The sequence below is a fragment of the Calidris pugnax genome, unplaced genomic scaffold (assembly GCF_001431845.1).
Source record: "Calidris pugnax isolate Ruff unplaced genomic scaffold, ASM143184v1 scaffold19, whole genome shotgun sequence".
Lineage (NCBI taxonomy): Eukaryota > Metazoa > Chordata > Aves > Charadriiformes > Scolopacidae > Calidris > Calidris pugnax.
Genome location: NW_015090775.1, coordinates 1,760,788 through 1,771,661, shown reverse-complemented (window position 1 = coordinate 1,771,661; position 10,874 = coordinate 1,760,788).

Below are 10,874 nucleotides of genomic sequence, written 5' to 3'. Positions count from 1 at the left end.
CACCCATTGGTGTGTGTCATCCAGTACATTAACAGCTGTCTCCTTTAATTTCTCTTCTGCTCACCTCCCACGTACTTCATTCATTTGCATGATGCAACTCGGTGAGTTAAAAAGTTTAGTGCCTAGGATTTTTTAGACTCTTGCTCCAACTTATCTTCATTAATGCATGTGCAATTATTAGTCTGCTGATACTCCCTCCATCTTTACCAAACCAGAGCAAGTCAGCAGAACAGAGAGAACCTGGGCAGGTTCTCTCATGTTCTGCGGTATTGGGACCTGTTAGAGGAACACATTGACACAGGTCTATATTACAGATAAGAAACTTCTTGAAGGAATAGGTTCTTCAGTGCAAACTGCCATGTACATTGTTAGGAATGAGGTCTACTCTCCAACAGTTTTTTTTCAGTAAAATCCTTTTGAGGTGATTTTGTGGTATTTCTTTCTTAATCAAAAATGAGTGGTATTGAAAAAAAACAATTTGAGCAAAATTGGTTTTATAGTATACATTTGTGAAAGAAGTATTCTTCCCATGTTTTGATTTCATTGTAACTTTTGTGTCTGGCTGTAGACCCAACTTCTGCCATACCTTACTCCTCATGGAAGGTTTCAGAGCAATCCAAGCTGAAGTGCATCATCTTACTACGTTGCTTCAGTCAACTCAAAATTGAAACGGTCGTGCTTGTATATTGAATTAGGTATTTAAGCCTCTTTCTTCTGGAGCTGGGAAGGTCTAACACAGACAGTCTGAGCTTGCTTTTCCTTCCCTTGGTTAGGATAGAGAGCGACCCTGTTGCATAGAGAAGCTGTATGGTACTAATTAGGCCGCAGGGAAGCTAGCACATTCTGTGTGAGCTGGAGCTTGAGTCATTCTGCTCTTGTCTGGTCTGTGGGAATTTATTTGACAGTTGAAGGGATGTTTGAGCTGGCTGTTAAGTTCTGTGGGAGCATTAGACAAATGGGACTGAAGATACTCTTCAAGAGAAGTTCTGTCCAAACATCTGTCTTGCTAAGTGATTATACTTAATATAGTTATACTCTGTAAATGTTTTGGTGAGAAGTTTGACTCTCCTTTTACAGCCGCAGTTATGCTGTAAAGCTTTTAGTACAGGTACAGTCATACTTCTTATGCTGGTAGAAAGCAGAATATACTTCAATAAGTGTCCTAAATAAATATTGGAATATGGGCTAACAACGTAAGTGCTTTTACCATGACAAATCCAGATCCATAGTAAGAAAGACAGGAAATATGAATTTATGCTGGCACTGTTAAAACAGCAACACCTTTTAGTTTCGCAGGGACTAATTCGTGTGAGTCACTGATGATGAAAATGTTATGCTTGAAGAACCTGGTTCAATAACTATTGTATTTAGATGGAGCCTTTCCTGGGCTTTGGACCAAATTTTAATTTCTAACTTAAGGTATTTCTAAGTTAGAAGATATTTCAAATGCCTCTGGATTTCTTTTGATGTGTTGAATATGTTCCAAAGTGAATAATAGTTCAAAAGAATGGCTTGCGCTTGACAGAGTGGACTTTAGAAATAGTACAACTTACTTTTTACCACTGTAAATCTTTGCTGTAGGAAAGTCATAGTTAAAGCCAAACCTGATTGTGACTGCAGGGAGGGCAACGCAAGGGAAGTAGGAGAGACCATTTTCTAGTACAGTGATTAAAAGCCCAGAGTGGTGCCCCCTGGGCTGTGAATTAGTTTGGAAAGGTAACATTTTGAGTTGTGGAACAAGCAAGAAGGAAGTAAAGCACTTACTGTGAGCAACTTGCTTAAACACAACGTTAAGCTGTATGTGAGGTCTGTTTAAATAACTTTGTTTAGAAAAAAGCAACAATTAGGATTAGAAACAGTTCGTCTGTTAACACCAATACTAATTTCCTGGATGTGACTTCATGGCAACATCTGTATCATATGAAAGACCTAAAACCAAACATTGGTCAAAAAAAAAAAATCTAGAAAATATCCAGAAATATGTTTGTGTGTGAGTCTTTGCTGGTTTCTTTGCATTATCTGAGCTTTCCCACCCTTTATTTTCAGGATGAACCGTGAAATGTGGCCCCCTAGTTATGCCTGGCTGTGAAACTGTGTTCTCTAGGAGCCGGTGAGTCCTGTCACTGTGCAAATTCTCTTCTTCAGCTGCCCAATGTAATGGGAGAAGGCATGTTTGGAAACATCCTATCAGGTTAAGTAGATTGGCTTCTCTTCCAACCACTCCTTCCCCCCAAGATGTCTCAGATGCTGGTTGTAGGGTTTTACCCTAGATCACAGACCCTGGCTTTATTTGGGCCATGGCTGCCTTGCAAGAGCTCTGCCAGCCCTGGTGCTCAGGAGGCTCAGTGACTGAGGTTCTCTCTGAGGGGGGTTTCTGGTTTGCTCACAGCTTGTGCAGAAGCAACTCATTTACTCCTCGAGTTACCATGATCCTATTATGTCCCAGCTGCATTCTTTACATGGGCTGCCTAGAAAGCATGGATTAATTTGAACTGGTAGTTTTGATTTTTTATAGTGCTTTATGCTCTTAAGCTTGGCTGTGTCTGAGGATCACAGAATCAGAGAATCATCTGGGTCGGAAGGGACCTCCAAAGGCCATCCGACCCCCCCGCAGTCAGCAGGGACACCCCCAACTAGACCAGGTTGCCCAGGGCCTTGTCGAGCCTCTCCTTGAATATCTCCAGGGATGGGGCCTCAACCACCTCCCTGGGCAACCTGTTCCAGTGCTCCACCACCCTCACAGTGAAGAACTGCTTCCTAATGTCTAATCTAAATTTGCTCCCCTCCAGCTTAAAGCCATTGCCCCTTTTTCTGTCATTGACAGCCTCTCTAAACAGGTTCTCCCCAGCCTTCCTGTAGGCCCCCTTCAGGCACTGGAAGGCCGCTATTAGGTCTCCCCGTAGCCTCCTCTTCTCCAGGCTGAACAACCCCAGCTCCCCCAGCCTGTCCTCGTAGCAGGGTTGCTCCATCCCCCTGATCATCCTTGTGGCCCTCCTCTGGACCCTCTCCATCAGGTCCATGTCCTTCTTATACTGAGGGCTCCAGACCTGCACTTAGTACTCCAGGTGAGGTCTCACCAGAGCAGAGTAAAGTGGCAGAATCACTTCTCTGGACCTGCTGGCAACACTTCTAGTGACGTAGCCCAGGAGGGGATTGGCCTTCTGGGCTGCAAGTGCACTTCACCTTCTGGGCATCTGTGGTTGGCCACGGTTCACTCTGCAATGTTTCCCACCCTCTTGCTCCAAGTCAGGATGTACGCTCATCTTTACTGGGGTGCCACCTGCTTTGTTTCTCACCTTTTTTAAAAAAGCTTCTTTTCGTTTCTAATGTGTAATGGAATTTGATTGCTAACAACAGCTCTGTGCCTTCTTTCCCTCCTTCTTTGAAGCTGTGTTCGACAGGAACCCAGCAAATGCTGTCTCAGTAATCTCACTAATGTACAGTTGCTCAGTGACAATGCAGGGCACTGTGCCTTTGGAGGGGGTCTGGATAACGAGCCCCCCTCCCCAGCACAGGAGCATAAGGGAGAACAGCTCTTCTCTGGTGGTTTGTTAAGGACAGAAAACCCATTTTGGGAGAGAATTTGTGTTTGAAACATTTATATTCTAATCTTCCAGAATAGGCACATGTTCAACACACGGGCCTGCAACTGCAACATATGCAAGTCGGACTGGGTGACTTCTAGGACAACATCAGCTGTGATCTGTTCTGGGTCTGCAGCAGTGGTTGCATCTCACGGGCTGGTGAGACAACTGATGCACCTTCCCCAGGAAGGCCAGTTAGATCTCTGTTTAATAACATAAAGGCTGGACTGACTGTCCTAACCTAAGTCCCAAGGCTTGAGACGGAAGAGGCTGCTTCATAGTGGTCCTTAAGAGAATGGCAGTCTTTTCACATCCATTTTCTCATCTGAAAAGCTTGCTTCTTTACAGTTATCTGTTTTAGGCCGGACAACCTAGTACTCTAAATGGAGCCAAAATGTACGGCTGTGGGGAGTGTCTCTGATGAGGAGACTGGGGTAAGAAGGTGGGAGATCAGCAGGCTATGTAATGCATGAGGAAATGTTTCTGGGGCTGTCAGAAGAAACCCCCATCCAAATAAGCTGTGTTTCCACAGACTGGTGTGGGTCACAGAAACAGCTTAATTTGATGATGAAAATGTTCCACATGCCTGTCCTCCTAACTTGAAGTCTTTTCTGTATTAACATCCTACTGTACAACATGAGCCCAGCAGTTTAATTATGTTTTGCATGGTTATCTCCTTGAATCTTTTATTGTATTGCTTTTAAAGATTTTTTTTTAATGGGGCGCTGTCATTCTGCTTTTCTAGGCTGATCAGTTCTCCTCTCTTCTATGTTACACCACAGCACCTCTCACAATATTTCAGGTGAGAAGGACACTATTATGAAATGCTTCGATGGTGTTGTTAACATAATGTTTTATGCCTCTCCTTCTGCATCATGATCTTTATGGTCTGAGATTTTTCTCTGCTCCTTAAGAGATATCCATATGGGACTGTCCTCCTTGACCCTGGATTTGGAGCAGCTGCAGTTAATGTCAAACCCAGGAACCCCTTGCTCAGAGAGCACGTTCTCAGTAGCTCCTCTGTATTTTGTTTCTCATTCTTTATTCCTCTGCTGGTCTCAGTACCATCTCTTCCTTGCTGCTTTACAAAATGTTGAGCTTTTTGGTTTATGCCCTCCCCTTACCCTAAGCCCTTGTTATTGCAATCTGTGCTGTGAGTTTCTTTTTCTCCCTGGAAGTAAATGAGTCACTCCTGCCATCAGATTAGTCCTGCTTGAATCACTCCTCCATTAAGGAAGCGATGTGCTCAACGTTGGCTCTCCTGGGAAGGTGGAAATTTGGAGGACAGTGACGGGACACTGCTTATAAGCAGTGGCTTATTTCGTGTTTGTCAGATGCCAACCCTTGCAGAGGGTTTGTGCAGGTGGTCAGGCGTGTACCAGTGCCACAGCAGCCTTCTGCCTGCCCTGCATTTGTCCCTGGAGGCCAAGTTTTGGGTGGACCAGGCAGCGTCTGTGTGTCCGTCCCCCCTCAATCTTCCCATGCCTTTTTTTTTTTTCTCCCCGATCCTCTTTAGAAACTGAGTCACTGGAGGACAAAACGGGGTGGCTTTATCCACTTTGTCCCACAATTTGGTGGCAAAAAAAGCAGTTCTGTTTCTACCTTCCAAGGAAGGGGCAGGAATGGAGACAACGCGCTGCTTTCCTAAAGCGTGGCTGTGGGGAGTGTGTCCGACAAGGAGACTGGTGTGGGAGATCAGCATGGAAAAATGTTTGGAAAACAGTTAAATGACAGAGGAAGTCCATCTGTTTTCTTCCATTTGCTAACACTCCAGGAGCTGCCAGTGCCCACAGCCCCGGGAGCCTCAGCTGAGCCTCCTCAGCCCAGCAACGCGCTTCAGATCCTCAGAACCACGAGAGGTTCAGCATTGCAGTTCTGTCAGGCTACTGGCTAACGGGGGAAGCAATGAGAGGGGCAATACAGGAGATTTTAATGACATTTCTTAAGTCCAGGATGCAATTTCAACTGCCACCATTTCTCTAGTAGCACTAGGTTGTGCAAAAAGCATGTTTTTTTTCCCCCCATCCAGGCTGGGGGTCTCAAAAACCTCTCTTCTATGTTACACCACAGCACCTCTCACAATATTTCAGGTGAGAAGGACACTATTATGAAATGCTTCGATGGTGTTGTTAACATAATGTTTTATGCCTCTCCTTCTGCATCATGATCTTTATGGTCTGAGATTTTTCTCTGCTCCTTAAGAGATATCCATATGGGACTGTCCTCCTTGACCCTGGATTTGGAGCAGCTGCAGTTAATGTCAAACCCAGGAACCCCTTGCTCAGAGAGCACGTTCTCAGTAGCTCCTCTGTATTTTGTTTCTCATTCTTTATTCCTCTGCTGGTCTCAGTACCATCTCTTCCTTGCTGCTTTACAAAATGTTGAGCTTTTTGGTTTATGCCCTCCCCTTACCCTAAGCCCTTGTTATTGCAATCTGTGCTGTGAGTTTCTTTTTCTCCCTGGAAGTAAATGAGTCACTCCTGCCATCAGATTAGTCCTGCTTGAATCACTCCTCCATTAAGGAAGCGATGTGCTCAACGTTGGCTCTCCTGGGAAGGTGGAAATTTGGAGGACAGTGACGGGACACTGCTTATAAGCAGTGGCTTATTTCGTGTTTGTCAGATGCCAACCCTTGCAGAGGGTTTGTGCAGGTGGTCAGGCGTGTACCAGTGCCACAGCAGCCTTCTGCCTGCCCTGCATTTGTCCCTGGAGGCCAAGTTTTGGGTGGACCAGGCAGCGTCTGTGTGTCCGCCCCCCCTCAATCTTCCCATGCCTTTTTTTTTTTTCTCCCCGATCCTCTTTAGAAACTGAGTCACTGGAGGACAAAACGGGGTGGCTTTATCCACTTTGTCCCACAATTTGGTGGCAAAAAAAGCAGTTCTGTTTCTACCTTCCAAGGAAGGGGCAGGAATGGAGACAACGCGCTGCTTTCCTAAAGCGTGGCTGTGGGGAGTGTGTCCGACAAGGAGACTGGTGTGGGAGATCAGCATGGAAAAATGTTTGGAAAACAGTTAAATGACAGAGGAAGTCCATCTGTTTTCTTCCATTTGCTAACACTCCAGGAGCTGCCAGTGCCCACAGCCCCGGGAGCCTCAGCTGAGCCTCCTCAGCCCAGCAACGCGCTTCAGATCCTCAGAACCACGAGAGGTTCAGCATTGCAGTTCTGTCAGGCTACTGGCTAACGGGGGAAGCAATGAGAGGGGCAATACAGGAGATTTTAATGACATTTCTTAAGTCCAGGATGCAATTTCAACTGCCACCATTTCTCTAGTAGCACTAGGTTGTGCAAAAAGCATGTTTTTTTTCCCCCCATCCAGGCTGGGGGTCTCAAAAAGCACTTCTGGACAGTTGAGCTCAATTTTGTGGCTACAAACATACGCTTGGTTTTTCCTCCTCTGACAGACCCCGTGCCACCCCACTGTCCTGCACCCTGGGGTGAAAGAGCAGTGTCAGTGCAGAGATGCTGCAGCCTGGGGCAAGGGGAACACAGCTTGGAAACTCCTGCTCTAGACCCCTCGGCAACACCATCAGATCAAAGACTGTCCTGTTGCCTTCCTCACAGAGCTTCCCTACAACTGCAGCAGCAGAGGAATATAAACCATTAGCCTGCTTAACTAAAAGCAGATTATTTCCATTGTACCCTATAAAAAGAGCTGATCATAACTACACAGTACAAGCTGATATTTTAACAGCCTCCTACCCCAAATACAAAGTCTTTGGTGCAGCCGATGTACAAATAAACATCTATCCAAGCCTGACTGCTAAACTATGTGGAAATACTCTAGAGTAACGCCCTTCGAGGCAGAAAATATTTTGGTTTTGTTTTTCAACCACACAGTGCGAAGGAAGATTCGCCTGAACCAGAGTGTAAAGTTCAATATGGCATGATGTGCCTGGTTAAAGTAGGCACTAATTAATCAGACCTACTGGGGTAGAAAGGATTCTTAGGCATCACTCGAATCCAAACTGCTGGGATAAGCAGACACATCTGGGGAACACGGGAGTTCCCTCTCAACCAGAATCAAATGTGACCCCGTTATCCTCAGGTGGTGGGAGCAAACTAAAATAGTTGTCAAACTAAAATAGCCCGGTAGCTGCAGCGAGCCCTGGTACCCGCCTTGGTGTGCCAAATATGCTGTAGAAGGAAGAGTGGCTGAGATATTCCTCTAATGAAATGTTTCTATGCATCCACTTAAAAATACATAGAACAGAAAAGAAAGGAGAGTGCTCTGGCCTTGGGCTTCCTCCGTGGAGGCAAGGTGAAAGAGCAGAAATGGAGAAATGTAATGAGTTAAATCACCTTCCAGGCTTGCATGTGAGTGCCAAACCTCTTCAAAACACAAGGTTCTCACAAACACCATTTATTCCAATAGGATACACATCGCTAAATAAAATGAGTCACTATGAATGAATCAGATTGAGTGGGAACAAAGTAGGAGCTCTTTATAAACTCAAAGCATATTTGGGCAATAACTAAAATGCCCGCAAATATTCAGAGCACTAAGTTAAGAATGAATTTATGCCAACTCACAAAGAAGTATTTTTTGTATCTTAATACTTACGATCAAATAATGATTTTATGTCATATCACTGATGGATATGAGACTAGAGGCTGCGAGGAGAGGCTGTGATTAGGAAAGCTAAGATCATGATATTGTTTGCTTTGGGGCAAGAGAAAAGCAGTTAGTATGTTATTGCAGTGTAGCAATAACTACAGCTAAGCAGTAGCTGCGTACTCATTTTGAAGCTGCATTCTACTCAAACAGCCATTATTGCAAATTTTTTGAATTAGATGGCAAATGGATGGTTAGGAAATTCTCAAAATAGCAATCTGTAAATGCATTTATAAGATGTGACTGACAATTAAGAAGCACCATTTTAACAGGATTTTTTTTAAAATTAAGCATTGCAAAAATTAGAATAGGTCATTCTGCCTGGCTTAAACCATTTTGATTATTTTGTTAAATAAGGAAAGGGAATATTCAATTTAGTATCTGCAAAAGCTAATATTTACATTGTTCAGTACATAGAGGCAGGATCACATTAAGAGAAATGGAAAGAAGAAGAGAATAAACTGTTCTCAGGGTCCACTGTAGATAAAACAAATATTAATGGGCTTAAATTGTAGCAATGTAGAGTTAGGTAAGGCACTAGGAAAAAATCTACTGATACAGCTAGGGAGGAATGGGAAGGGATAGTGCAGGGAAAGCATGGAACTACTCTCCCTGGAAAAGATTAACGTAATTCTTGCCAATGTTTATCTAGAGCTGAACTACCCTGGGACAGACTGTAACTATCTCTTCAAGTCTTTTCCCACCTTGTTTGCCACTTGAGGATGCTGCTCTCAAGCTCTTTCTTCTCAACCCCTTGTTCATGCACATCCCCTTGTTGTAGCACGAAAGCAGATCTCTGGGCAATCTAAGGCAGGAATAAGCCAGCATCATTGTCCGGATGAAAGCCAGGACACTGCTGTGCCAACGCAGCCTCTGCTCTTTGCTACCACCTTGCATTGTAAAGGATGCTGATTTCCAGAAACAATACCTGCCACAGAGAAATCAGGATGGAAAGGAACAGATGAAACAGATTTCTCCTCTAAGTTAACTGCTCTCTCTTTCAATTTTGTTTCCATCACACGTATGAAAGTTTGAAAGAAACCAAGAAGAAAGAGTGGACAGCACATAGGGAGCAGACACTGGACAAAGGTGTGGTACGAGACCATCAGAATGCAATGAACCCACCTGGTGCGGGGACTTGTGAACCAGTATTGGTAAAGAAGAGGGAAGCACCAGGAAGGAGATGGAAATTCAGATGACACATTTAGGTTATGTAGTTCCAGAGAAAAATATTGTTTTCAAGAGTTTTAAATTTAAACACTTTGTTTGCTGCAGTCCTTGCATTAACAAGCCAATTGGAATGCCAACCTGGAATATCATCAACGTCTTCAGATGAGAGGGAGAGGAAGGATTTTTATCAGAAAATGCTTTCATTTTCTATGCGTTGTCATATACACACTTCTACTAAAGACAAAGTCCTTCAGCTGCTGGCTGAAGTCAGCAATGCCTGTCAACCACAGTGTGCCCTGGAGCAAACTGCACCAAGAGAACTGGCATTCACCCTTACCGATGAGGCAGGAGGGAATCATCACCAGCTGGATGGGTTGGGATACCTCTGCATTGAGAGACTGGGATGAGCAGGGCATCCACAGGGAGCAAGCAGTAAGGTCTAGAACATCGTAGCTCTGTAAGTGTATGAAGATGACTTGGTGTCAGCCACAGAACCGTGCTGTAGGGGACTGCAGGAGTAATTCCACTAAGTCACTGCTTCAAAAGACAGGGCTGGCTTAGAACTTAAATGTGGTATACCTGCCAGAAAGTTAAATCTGAGCATCTCCAGAAGTCTTAGGAAAAAAGAGAGGAATCATAGAATCATAGAATGGTTAGAGTTGGAAGGGACCTCAAAGATCATCGAGTTCCAACCCCCTGCCCTGGGCAGGGACACCTCCCACCAGCCCAGGTTGCTCAAAGACCCATCCAGCCTGGCCTTGAACCCCTCCAGGCATGGGGCAGCCACAACTTCCCTGGGCGACCTGTTCCAGTGTCTCACCACCCTCATAGCAAAAAACTTCTTCCTGAGAAGAAGGAATGAGGAAAGACAAACTACGTAACATTTCAGCTGCTGAACAGTTTGTTGGAGCAGCAGAACTGAAGCAGGTTTTTAGATCTGGTACATTGTGTATTAGAAGCTTTTATGTTGTGAGGGACACAGCACTGAGAAATTACCTACCAACAACCTGTGCACCCCCGTGTAAGATGTGGGTAAGAGTCTGGCAGGCTCTTCAGAGGTCATGGTAGATGGCTCGAGTGGCAAGAACCAGCCATGGAGCTTGCTGTCCTCCCTGGCTAATGTCCCCATGGCACGTGGGCAGCACTCCTGGAGCACTGCACTGCAGCCTTAGGTTAATACCAGAGACATCATGAAGTCAGTAGTTAAGAAGCTGATTCTCTCCCCTCCTTATGACTTCACCTGCTTTTAACAGAGTAGGTTCCTCAGCCATCTCCCCCTGATGGGTGGGGAATGGCTCCTTTATCATTAATTCTGTCACGTGGATATTACAGGTAAAAAATATTATTGAAAATATTGTCTTGCTACATCTGTGCAATAAATCACAAGGAACTGAAAAGTGGCCAAATATATGAAGATAGTCACAATAAAGACAAAAAGCATCATTTGCCCACGCTGTGTGACACAGGCCGTATCACTCACTGAAAGCCCTGAGAAAGCCTTGAAATA